Here is a 9138-nt window from a genome sequence, read left to right on the forward strand (position 1 = left end):
TATATACTGTATATACTTTGTAGCTAGGGGGGGGAATATATGTGAATACATTTTTTTTGTGTCCGGAGTTCAGCTTTAATCTGGCTCATTATGAAGTATAAACTCTGACTGAGCAAAACAGGAATTTCCGGACGGCCGGCGCGGCTTTCGGTGACTTTCCTGGAACACTGAGAAGCGAGGACAGTTATCTCTTCTCAGTGACGGTTTCACTTTGTCTGACATTTCGAAGAATCTGCCCCAAAATAATCCGATGTTCAGTCTGAAGAGGAACCGAGTCCACGAGACAAGAAAATAGAAGCAGCTCGTATAGATATTTCCTCCGCTTCTGACACAACTTACGGCTTTCGGGGGTTTTTAGCCTTCACCTACAACCTTTGTATCCAGTTCCCACACGAATAAGACTCAGGGGATCATTTGCAAAGCTGCCGAAGGCGGCCGAGTGCATAACCGAGCCCAAGAGAAGTGTGCTGAACAACATTCGGCTATTCACTCCGGCTCAGGACGGTTGATTTCAGCCATACATTGGCTGCACTTCGGTCAGCCGAACATACTCTGCATGTTCATACTCTGCAAAGTGCAGAAGGACTTCGACATCTGGATCGGCTGAGCCGAAGGTCCGGCAGCTCACTCGCTGCCGCTCGCCCCTATTCTCATAGAGACCGAATGGCACTGAGTGAATAGCCAAATGCCGCAGAGTGGCATTTGGCTCGGCTATTCTGCTCAGTACCTCCGTGGTACCGGGCAGAATAGAAAATCAATGAAAAGAGTTTCAAAAAGAAACAAAAAAATAATAATTGGGCGGAGCTAGCAGTGACAGCTAGCTCCGCCCAACTGTTTCCTATTGGCCGGGACCTGCTGGGTCTTCTAGCAGGTCCCGGCTAATGAATGGGCGGCTCAGCACCGTTGTTATTGTTTAATGACAGATCAGCGCCCCCAGGTCATTTGGGGACGCTGATCTGTCATTACACCTGGGCGGAGCCAGCCGTGAGATCACGACTGGCTCCGCCCAGCTGTCATTTGTGGGGCGAACAGCCAGCCCTTTGGCAGGCCATTCGCCCCGCTTCGGCTGCCACTTCTGCTGAGTCGGGCTGAAGCATATGCCTTCGGCTGCTGTACGGCTATAGTGAATATTGTGAATAGCTCGTATGGCAGCCCTTCGGTTCGACTGACAGATTCCTGACAGGCAGAGGTGGAGGATCCTTGGTGATGTCATTGACCAAATATGGTCGTGACCATATTTGGTCAATGAAGTTACCCGGGATCCTGCAGTTTACGTCACAGCGGCACCGGGGACCTGTCATCTGTGGGGTCACCGAATTTCTGAGCGCTGAATGTTCCCTCTCACGGGGGGCGGGGCTTATCTATAATAATTCAATGGCGGCGCCTGTTTTTCATAATGGCGTCTGAGAGCCCTCACCTTGGGGAAGGACGGAGGCGCCGTACCTGCTCAGGACCAGTCGCTGCCAGTAGTCCTCGGCCTGAAGTCTTCTGGTCAGCTGATCGCTCCATCTCCTCACCACCGTTCGCTTCATCCGCTCGGCACAACTCTCCTCCCACAAGACCAGCCTATCGGAGAGCTGCTTCCTCCCTGGTGGCGAGAAGGGCAAAGGGCGGTCTCATATGTGCTGCGGTCAGGGTATACCATACGGCCGTGCCAGGACATGGTCATCGAGCAACCAAGGCGAAAAAGGCCAAAGCGCACCCCCCCCACACCCCCATGAGCTGTGAACTACGTCAGCAAGATAGGTTGCACCTAAGGCAGCCGCCTTTCCTGCCTACCCCTCAGCCCAGCCTGTAAGGGTCGGGCTGTGTAAGGTCTCTCACTATCACACGTTACTATTTTGGGGCTTATTTTTTCCTGGGGTCCAGGGCTCGAAGATCTGCATGGAGTTTGCATGCTCTCCCCAGGTTTGTTTCCTACAGGTGCTTCTAGGATGAGCTCAGGTTCTAACACTCTCTAATGGGGGGGGATCCATTATAAGACGCAGAGCCACTGATGACCCCAGGGGGTCAGAGGTCACCATCACTTTTGTAGAGGTCACCTAACAAGATGATCCTGATTGTATTAGGACGGCGGCCATGAACCAGCCATCTGCCGCCTCCAAGCTCCTTTGTCTGCCCCCCCCCACCCCTCCACTTACTCCGACAGTATCTGTTCCAGCTGCTCAGGATCACCCGGAGCAGAGCATGCTCTTTGCGCCGGTGCCGGAGCTCCGCCTCCCTCTGCTGGAAGAGCCGCCTTCTCCAGAGCGCTAACACCCAGCGGCCCCGTCCCATGAGGACCCATCTCCTCACCGAGTGTGCTCGCTCTCTGGCTTGTCTTGTGTGCGCCAACCAGGCCGAGAACATCCTGTGAATTCAGAAGAGACAGGAAGTCAAAGTGCGATATAATCCAATCGCTGGAATCTCATAAAAAGATTTAACATTATATCGAAATACATTTTCAAATCTTCATTAAAATAATCACCGGTGATCCCGCCATGGAGGTCCTTGTCCAGGCACTTCCTGTTATAGGGTGACAACACTGTCTCCTATTTGTTCTCCTACGTTGTCACCGGTTCACACGAGCCTTAAGTGGTGACTACAAGTGTTTTTTTCATTAAGCGTTGGGCGGGCTCTTGGGAGGAGTTATGCAAATATCAAAATGCCTTGATGGCTGGCTGTCAGTCTGGAGGAGTGGGCGTTCCTAGACAGGCTGCATAAGTAACACACACACATGTGATGCTGAGCCTAAATGATTGACAGATCTGAAATCCAATGAAAGGGGCAGGCCAGGGACAGCCAGGCTGAGGAGGAAAGGGCTAGATCAGGGGTAGGCAACCTTGGCACTCCAGCTGTGCTGAAACCAATGAACCAATCCAATGAAAGGGGCAGGCCAGGGACAGCCAGGCTGAGGAGGAAAGGGCTAGATCAGGGGTAGGCAACCTTGGCACTCCAGCTGTGCTGAAACCACAAATCTTATCATGCCTCTTGGAGCTCCTGTTGCTGTCAGTCTTGCAATGACTAATGGGACTTGTAGTTCCACAACAGCTGCAGTGTCAAGGTTGCCTACCCAGTGGGTTAGATGATGCTGGACATCCTCCAGCCAGGAAATGAGGCGGGCTCTATCTTGCTGCAGCTTCTAATGCACATTGTGAGGAGCTCCCAGTGTGCAGTGACATCAGAGGAAGAGGAGAGGAGCCGGAACAACTGGAAGCTTCCTGCAGGCTCTTTATTAACTGGCAGAAGGCGCACATTGTCTATACCGTACCATAGAGACTTCGGAGGATGTAGAGAAGACAGATACCTTCTCTGGAGGACGGTTCTGTGCAGGGATTGCGCACTTTGGATGTTTCCGCGATGTCTCATCCATCTCACAAAGCAACTTCTCAGCAGATTCCTCTCCTCCTCCTCCCCGGACTCCTGTGAAATAATGAGCGGAGAGTATTTCAGCGCGCGCCATTCTTTTCTGCTGACAAGGATCTCGGGAAAGGCTCCCGGGATCTCAGCATCCAACCTTCTAATTGACAGTTGGGGGGGGAGAGGGGACACTTGGCTCCCTTTGTACGTCGGTAATTTCAGCTCCTCCGCCCACAGAATCGGCCCCGAGTCAAAAGTTTAAGTTAACATCAACATTTTGCGGGTTGGATTTCAGCAATTGTTCTTGCCCATAGCCTAACGGGTAACACGAGTCCGGCGTAACTCAATCACGAGCCGGCCGACTCCTTCCCCCGAGCTGGAGATGGTGTCTATGAAATCTTTATTTTCTGACCAGGGGTGTCCGGTTCTCGTGGTGGCACTGGTGGGTCAGGAGCAAGTAGTGTACACAAGATCGAGGAGGGGCGAGTTCTCTGGCACGGCAGGAAACGTCTAGTAAGGCGGCCAAGGGGGGAATGGGGCAAAGCCGGCTGGATCAAGTCAATGTTCTCTTGTGTCTGTAGCAGAAAGGACTAGTACACTATATGGCCAGACGTAGGTGGACCTCCCTACAAATGACCGCGTTCAGGGGTCTCCAGTGAAGGTTCTGGAGATCCTCCATCATAAAAAAGACATTGTAGACAATTGTACTTTTCCAGCCTTGTGGTCACAGTTTGGTGAAGACCCTTTTCTGTTCCACCATGACTGGCCCCTGTGTACATAGCCAGCTCCATAAAGACATAGCGTGACCATTTTGGTGTGGATGAACTTGAGTGTCCTGCACAGAGCCCCGACCTCAACCCTACTGGATGAATTGCAAGCCAGATCTTTTTTTCTTCCAACATCAATACCTGACCTCACAATCGGGCACAAATTCCCACAGACACCCTCCAAAATCTTGTGGAACGTATTCCCAGAAGAGTGGACGATGGTATAGCCTCAGGGGGCAACTCCATATTAATGGCCATGGGTGTCAACTCTATTTTAATGGCCATTGGGGTAACTCGATATTAACGGCAATGGGGTACAATCTTATATTAATGGCCATGAGGAACACTTATTTTTGCCTGTTTTCATTCTTTGGTGTATCTCAGTGCCGCTGATACCGCGGTATTATTGGGCATAAGGGAAAACTACATATTAATGGCCATGGGGGAAAACTCCATATTAATGTCCATTGGGGACCACTCCATATTAATGGCCATGGAGGACCAAATACATATTAATGACCATGAGGGAAAACTCCATATTGATGGCCATGGGGGAAAACTCCATATTGATGGTCATGGGGGAAAACTCCATATTGATGGCCATGGGGGAAAACTCCATATTGATGGCCATGGGGGAAAACTCCATAATAATTCATGGTTTTGGAATGGAATGTTCAATAAGCCCATGTGATGGTCAGGTGTCCACAGACTTTTGGCCGTATAGAGTAAGTTCCTCTATGCAGAATACCCCCAACTATGTAATTAAAATATAAACTTTTGTTATACCTATAAATCTAGTCCTATAGGTCAGCAGCCGCATTTGGCTAAATAACGTTAAAAAGAAACGGGTGCTAAGTTTCTGTTTCTGTAGGGTAACGGGACAGGAAGGTTCCATGGGATGGAAACTACTGTCCCCCCTCCATAAAACTTTTGGAGAGTGTGAGAGCGTCATAGGTAAAGTGTAACTTCCTTTCTGCCAGCAGGCAAAAGCCAACACATTTCGGGGGCTCAATACTCCCTCTTCATCCGAGCTTGTGCGCTGGTGTTGGAAAGTGGACAATAAATTGTAATAAAAAGGAAAAGATTTACCTGGTTGGGTTCTCCGATCATCTTCAAAGCTCTGGTTAAGGGGGAGCACTGAGACCTTGAAACGCATTGGATTTTTCTTGTAACTTCCTGTTGTGCAAAAAAAAAAAAATGATTTACTGTACTCCCCGTACACCATACCCTTGGTGCTCCCACTTTCTCCACACTTCATAGACAACCCCGGGAACCCACAAAGATACCCCCGGGGTGACAGAGAGCAACCTTGAAACCTTATCCTTCCTGTGTTGGGTTCAGCACTCCACCACATCATCTTTAACATGTTACTGCCATTTCAAAAGTCATTTTCCATTATAATAACCCCCGGTGATCCTGCCATGAAGGTCCTTGCTGAGGCATATAAGGTGACAACGCCCCGTCTATGTCACTCAACTGTGCGCCTACATTGACACCCTGAGCTGAAGCAGAGACACCGGCACTCCAAATTTGCAAAATACGTCTATTTATTGACGTGCATCGTGGTAAAAAACAACAAACGTTTTGGGGTCACAAAGGATCCCCTTCATCAGGTAAAACATGTTGCAGAATACCCCCAGGGGAATACCCCCACCTGATGAAGGAGATCATTTGTGACCCCAAAACTTTCGTTGTTTTTTACTACGATGCACGTCAATAAAAAGACGTATTTTGCAAATTTGGAGTGCCGGTGTCTCTGCTTCAGCTCAGGGTGTCAATGTAGGCGCACAGTTGAGGGACATGGACGCGGCGTTGTCACCCTATATGCCTCAGCAAGGACCTTCATGGCAGGATCACCGGGGGTTATTATAATGTAAAATGACTTGAAAATGGAACATGTTTTACCTGATGAAGGGGATCCTTTGTGACCCCAAAACGTTCGTTGGTTTTTACCACGATGCACGTCAATAAATAGACGTATTTTGCAAATTTGGAGTGCCGGTGTCTCTGCTTCAGCTCACGATTGTTACGGCTGCCACCCGTTGACTACTGCAGCACCCAATTCTTGAAGGGATTTACGCGGTCAGGAGTGCGATGGGACCATGGGCTATCTACATTGACACCCTGTCACACCCGATGGAGACCACAAGTGGCCATTTCAACATCCATTAGGCAGGCATGGATGGTCCACTGTTGTCACCATCAGGAAATGCCAGGCAGCCATCGCTGGAGTCCACGTAGGCAAGAAAGGGCTGCAGAAGATCAGCGGCACTGAGATACACCAAAGAATGAAAACAGGCAAAAATAAGTGTTCTCCATGGCCATTAATATAAGATTGTACCCCATTGCCATTAATATCGAGTTACCCCAATGGCCATTAAAATAGACATTATTAGTCATCCGGTTAGGATTCACAATCCGGAAATCCCTCTTAGCTTGATGGATCGATGAATCTAGTCTGTCATTGATCGGGTGTAATATACAATAATTCTGGTAATATAAATATTTCCGCTGCCGATAAGATTCAATAGATTCTGTGAAATTTGCATATTTCTGGTCTTATAGGGAACATAATGCAGCCTATTTATTGGGCTATCGATCTTTCTGTGCAGACTTACATTCGTATGGGTGGAGCTCCTGTACTTCCCATGTAGGACTCCGGCTCCCCTGTCTTGTAGGACGACGGCCCATGCCAGAGCCCGCAGCCCTTTCCGCAGTAACTGGGACTCATAGAGCTTCTCAGCTGACTTATATTTCTCTATGACGAGCTGATTCCAGGCTCGCAGGCAGCAGGAGAGGAGATGTCTGTCTGCGGGACTCAGATATCTGTGTGCACAGACAAGAAGAATGAAGGCTTGGTCTATTCAATGAGTAGGAACACACAGTTGGCCTATCCCAGGAACCAAACCAATGTCAAGTCCAGAGTAGGTATGGGAGAGGTGCATGGACTACCAATAATCAGGGGCGCCCTATTGAAGGATGTCAAGCCAATTTCTAAGCTTTGATGGCCCCGGTGAGGCTGCTTTTCTCAGACAGGGTCACCCTACCTGAGGAACACAGAGTCCAGAAAGAGAAAGATGTCATGAAGAGCGCCAAACCACAAATGAGTGCAAGGAAACTTCAATAGGTCATAAAATAATTGGGGAAAAACATCCAATGCGTTTCGGGGATCTGAACACTCTTCATCGGGGCTTGGAAGGACTCAAATAGCACAACGAGCACATTGAATTCTTATGAAGTTTGCTCGAGTGACACGGTATCTGAAATGGATCTGGTAGCAAAACTATTTAAAATTCAGGTTTGGTAATTGTGATGTTTTGAGTCCTTCCAAGTCCTGATGATGAGTGTTCAGATCTCTGAAAAGTGTTGGATGTTTTTTCCAAACATTTGAAAAAGAATTAAAGTTTCTTTGGACTTATTTGTGGTTCGGCTCTCTTCATGTTTTCTTTCTCTTGCTGTCATTGTGATGTCTCTTCGATCTATGGAAGCGAATACAGAAGAAAAGGCTGCAGAGTCAAGGTGAATGATATCTAGGGCCAAAAACATTTTTTATGGCTTTGGATAGCATTGAGAAGGGTCTGCCCCCCCAACCCGCTACCCTTATCAGGTTCTTATTGCAATTTATATTGGAATATCTCCATGGGAAATGCTCCTGATACTCATTGCGACTGAAGACGTGTTTAGGAGAAGCTACTAATGTCTTCAACATTACAGAAGACATCCTGTTGAATGTGACCATCCATGACTAGCTACACCATGACCTGGATCTATGAGAGACTTCCCTCGGCAGACAGTTGATCATCATTTTCTACTCTATCCCAAATTTTCAAAAATGTTTTGGTCTTTGATACATATTAAATAAGTCAGTTATGAAATCCAATGCAATGGGGTGTTATGGGGCTGCCAAACATCTGCTGGAGTGATCTCAACCATCCCCTAAATCCATCTTCACATCAGAGTTTTCTATAGTCCGAGTATTCCTATCTCCTGAAACTGGGAAGTTCGGATGAAGGGGGTTCCCCAGAACCCCTGAAACACATTGGTTTGTTGACGGTCTATTTACCAATAAACTGACTTTTGACCATTGGCCTTGGGCTCTCCTTGTCCAGCATTGTATGTACTTTACTTGAAATGCCCCCCCAGTAGAATTTTTGGTTTGGTGATGGCTTCACCAAAGTCATTGTACTTGGAGATGGGTAGAGGAACCCAAAGCCCTTGAAGATGAGGCATTGTATATTTTGGAAAGGAAACTGGTAGGGCCCGGTCACACCAATGTGCTATGTTAGTGCAGGTGTGTTACTGCGCCTTATGGCGTGTGCTACCGCGCGTTGCTTTAAGGCCGTACAGTCATATGACCAGGCTGCCTCATGCACCAAAAAGGATGCAGGTCACATGAGAATAACAAAACCACAGAACCTTACTTTCAGTTTACACACAGTCACTGGCGGTTGTGCCCGCAGTAAATCGTGAGCTAGCTATACACCAATTGTCTGAAAATTTGGTGTCTTTCTATCATTTACTAACCACCTTTACCGCAGGTCGGTTGGCTCAGCGTACTGGTAAAGTCATCCCAAGGAACCAGAGCCCCATTCACTCTAGTGTGCTGCGGTATGCTCATTGGTGGATGGCATCCCAACATACCTTCCTGATGGATGGGGGGGCGTTGCGGTGCAAAAACACCTTTTTTGTAGCTCTGCAGTTGAAGAAGTTGAAGGGACCAGTCATAGTGAAGAGTGCCATGCTCAGTGTATGCGGCAGGAGACATAAAAGTGAAATCAGGAAATGAAATGGAGAAGTTTGAGCCTGAGCCGAGCCGGAGCCGGATTATCCATAGGATGTCTCCATCCCTGGCTTCTTCCCCTCTCCAATCACGCAGCTGCATCTTGCTGTGTACACATAACTTGCACGGGGTAGGTGAGATTTAAAGGAGAGCTCCAACCAGAAACACACAACTTCAGGATCTGTCATACATCTTGACTTCAGTACACGCCACACCCACCCCCTTCCGCCCCAGAACGAAGGGGGAAGTTTA

This window comes from Nanorana parkeri, unplaced genomic scaffold (assembly GCF_000935625.1).
Source record: "Nanorana parkeri isolate BGI_ZX_2015 unplaced genomic scaffold, ASM93562v1 scaffold1724, whole genome shotgun sequence".
Classification (NCBI taxonomy): Eukaryota; Metazoa; Chordata; class Amphibia; order Anura; family Dicroglossidae; genus Nanorana; species Nanorana parkeri.